General features: G+C 36.5%; 1 long non-coding RNA gene across 1 annotated transcript in view; it reads right to left on the bottom strand.

Annotated features, from left to right (window-relative positions):
• Positions 1-2080, bottom strand: part of LOC111087474 — an 8485-nt gene extending 6405 nt beyond the window's left edge. The window contains exons 1-2 of the long non-coding RNA XR_002612146.1: positions 2010-2080; positions 644-697 (exon numbers count right to left, since the gene is read on the bottom strand). This is a non-coding gene — a long non-coding RNA (uncharacterized LOC111087474). The remainder of the gene's footprint in view (positions 1-643; positions 698-2009) is intronic.
• Positions 2081-4394: the final 2314 nt, after the last annotated feature.

Raw genomic sequence — 4394 nt, 5'->3', positions numbered from 1 at the left:
GGCCAGATACTGCACGAGAACTTCCACCACCATCAACAGAGGGCCAGACACTGCACGAGAACTTCCACCACCATCAACAGAGGGCCAGACACTGCACGAGAACTTCCACCAACATCAACAGAGGGCCAGACACTGCACGAGAACTTCCACCAACATCAACAGAGGGCCAGACACTGCACGAGAACTTCCACCACCATCAACAGAGGCCAGACACTGCACGAGAACTTCCACCACCATCACTTGTAGTCGTAATGATGGAGTAACCACCACCATCACTTGTAGTCGTAATGATGGAGTATCCACCACCATCACTTGTCGTCGTAATGATGGAGTATCCACCACCATCACTTGTAGTCGTAATGATGGAGTATCCACCACCATCACTTCTAGTCGTAATGATGGAGTAACCTAATCTTACTGACGCACATTTGTTAGGTTTTCGTTTCTTTGTTTTAGCACAAAGTTTCCCAATGAACCACATTCAGTGTGTTTGCCGCAGGGTTCAAATTCCATATTCTAGTATTCAAGGCCATGAAACTTACTGCTGAGCAGCCGAGGGACAAAGCTAACGAATGTTAACATGATATCCATAATGCGTTAATAAGATTTCTAGAAGCTGGTTTATTTAAATACGAACACTTACCTTTTGAACAAAACTATCGACATTGTCATACACGTACTTTAATTCAGCAAGCACCTGAGAGATGTAAACAAGAATAAAAATGTTATTAATTAGCAGAAAGATCCGTGTGAGTCTAGACAGTTGATATTCTAGTTTTAATTTTGTACAATCATATTTTTTGCGTCAAAGCATTTCGAAATAACAACTGAAAACCGTAACTTTGACTTTGGTTTTAATATTACCATGAATTATATTTCCACCTTCTGTCTATGTTTATATTTTAAATGCTGTATTAGTTAAAAGAACATCTTCCTACTTCGTTTGTTTGTTCGAACATGGAGTGCATTTTTAAAGGATTTTATTTATTTTCACTCCTCTAAGTAGGAGATAATAATATCGAAATGTTTTTTTTTGTTTTTTAATTTCGCGCAAAACTACACCAGGGCTATCTGCGCTAGCCGTCCCTAATTTAGCAGTGGGGAGGCAGCTAGTCATCACCACCCACCGGCAACTCTTGGACTACACTTTTACCAATGACAAGTGGAATTGACCGTCACATTATAACGCCCCCACGACTGAAAGGGCGAGCATGTTTGGTGTGACAGGGAATCGAACCCGCGACCCTCAGATTGCGAGTCGAGTGCCTTAACCACCTGGCCATGCCGGGCCCATATATCGAAATGAAAATAAACCTTACTCTCTCAGTATCTTTACTGGTTATTTTTAAACGAACTGAAATATGCGCCGGTTTGAGAAAAGAGGTGCATATTGTCTTTAGGAGATGTAATAAAAACAATGTCATTGAAGACATTCAGTGGTTTGTTTTAATAGCATTTAAAGTTCGATGTAGGGTCCATCTCGGACCATAAAAATCCGTGGCAACAGGAACCTAAAATTATTCAAAACTACACCCAAGACTGCTTACTTATGTTAGCGGTTACAGAAACTAATATGTTTTTTTTTTTAGTTCATCTATTATTCGTGAAGCATTTCAGTGAAAAGTATAACAAATAATACATTAAATTCGCTAATTAGCGCCAAAGTTATAGCGATGTTGGGTTTTCTATATTTCGATCATCAACACGGACATGGTTTAGGTCGAAAAGATAATCCAATAAACATTCTGGGTTTAATTTCAGTCTTCTTTTTTTCTATTTCGGAAAGTTACCATTAAGAAACGCAGTACAGATTATTACAAAATGTTCTAAAATCATATTTATCTTAAATAACTCCATATGTTCACGTCAATCACCTAATAAAAGACAAGCTCGAAAACAGATGTTCACCTTGACCGACACGATGAACGTCATAAGGTTAAGTATAACATCACATTTAATTTATTTCATCCAACTATTTCACAAATACGAATTGACAAAAGCAAACTTACCCTTTCGAAAGCAAATACACCTTTTTGAAGATGTACAGGTAAAACCCCATCCGCCTGTAGAACGGAAAGCTGAAAAGAAAAAGTCAACTTCAGTGACAATAAATATTATTAGGCTTGCCTAAATGGACTGCGAAGTCGTGTCTAATAAATTTTTAATGTGATAAGTTAAAATAAAATAGATACTTCTGCATAATAACTGGTAAACTGTACGTTCCTAACGCAAGAAAGAATACAGTACGGTCAAATTTTTGATACTATATTTACAGACTTTCGTAAACAGCCCAGTCTTTGTTTTGATATCTCCTCTCATTGTCGTTATCAGTTTATTCAAACCTAACGTGAAAACTTTACCTCCACAGTCAAGTAGGAATGATTTTAATAATAAATGCGCATATTTGACTCGCTAATTATATTAAAATAAGGCGAATGATATATATACAATTATACAGAAATGCACTGTGGTGAAGTAGTGTACTAATACAGAAAATGTTCTAAATTTCAAGATTTTTTGTAAGATTGTTTTTTAGATATTTCTAGAACGTTGTTACTAACTTCCCATCAGCAACTTAATACACTACTCTACCATATTTTCTGGATCAATACATTTCAACACATTTTCTTAGAGCACCACTTCACCACATTTTCTTAGAGCACCACATTAGAACATTTTCTGTATTAGTACACTACTTCACCACATTTTCTTAGAGCACCACTTTAGAACATTTTCTGTATTAGTACACTACTTCACCACTATTTTCTTAGAGCACCACTTCACACCTGTTTTATTTGTCGTTTTGAGGATTATATGGCGCAAAGCAGTAAGGTCTATCTGTACTACATACACATTGTAAGAAATATTATCCGTTAAATGATGTAATACGTGTGCTAGTAACATACGCCAATCTATGTCTTCTCGACGTAGATACTATAACTACTACTGAAACGTCACTGTACTAAGGAAACACATAAAAGTAAAGAAGTCGTTCAATTATAATATAAAAACCCGATAACACGAGGAAGGTCGATCTTTAGTTATCTAGTTTTCAGTAAGATTAAACACTTACTCAAACTAACGTCTGGCAATACTCTTCTGGTAATATAACTAATGTTCAGCTAAAAATAATTTAAAAAAAATGAGATTAATATTATCCAGTATAAGTTTGTTTGTTTTGAATTTCACGCAAAGCTACACGAGGGTTATCTGCGCTAGCCGTCCCTAATTTAGCACTGTAAGACTAGATGGAAGACCATCACCACCCACCGCCAGCTCTTGGGGCTATTCTTTTACCAACGAATAGTGGGATTGACCGTCACATTATAACGCCCCCACGGCTGAAATGGCGATCATGTTTGGTGTGACGGGGATTCGAACCCGGGACCCTCAGATTGCCGAGCCTCCTAGTATAAGAGCTTAGGGAAAATTCAATACTGAGTTGCATAATTATCAATGGACAGTTTACGCAGAGAGATAATGAATTTGGGAGACCTTTAAAATCTGATGAATGGTTACTACTTGTTTGTTTACTCATTAATATTTGAAAGAGCTATGTTCATAATATTAGCATTAGTCTTTCTTATACACGACATTTGAGTAGGGGCAAGGTTTGTCAAAAGTTCTTTGTGTTTCAGATCTGAGTAAGTACGACACTCACTAAAGCAATCCATGGTGAACACTTGTTAATACGGCGACAAATATAGTTACAGTTACTAAGTTACTCAAAACACGTAAAATACCATTAGAGAACAATACGATCACCTTAAACTGAGAAAACATATAGCTCATTGGTTCCTACGGTAACATATGACATCACACCTGTTAAATTTATGGTGATTATTTATTCAAAGTTTCAATGATGAAACTGACAATGAGAATATCACAATGAAAATATTTCATTCAACCTGCACAGGATACTTTCACTGTACTGGAGGAAGCCACCAGACTTAGACTTGACATAGACAACGCTCTTGAAGAGCTGTGTGAGGAAAGTGGACAGCCAGAGGAAGCCAACATTGTCCAGTGCTTGCGTGTCCTGGTTTTAAAACTGGCGGCTTGTTCCAGTCTTAAGTCCTTTCAATTAGTCAGAAAGGAAGAGGTATTGTTTGTTCTTTGTTAATAATAACACATACACACACCCATGTATATATATATATATACAATATTTTATGTAATATTAAGTAACATTGAGCGTGTCTAATGAATCAATGTAATATCTCATTCTCAAAACGAGACCCAAAACTCGAGCGCTTTGATTACAACTTTCGTAGGTGATCCTGTGTGTTAACTAATCAATTTGGATCAATATTGTCACTCATTCTAATCTTTATAATCACTCAATATTTTAATTTATATCGTCTCTCTTTCTACTTACAATAATTGTTTCTTAC

This window comes from Limulus polyphemus, unplaced genomic scaffold, assembly GCF_000517525.1.
Source record: "Limulus polyphemus unplaced genomic scaffold, Limulus_polyphemus-2.1.2 Scaffold2199, whole genome shotgun sequence".
In the NCBI taxonomy this organism is placed as follows: Eukaryota; Metazoa; Arthropoda; class Merostomata; order Xiphosura; family Limulidae; genus Limulus; species Limulus polyphemus.
Note: the sequence above shows the minus strand (reverse complement) of the source record. Positions and strands in the feature narration are given on the sequence as shown.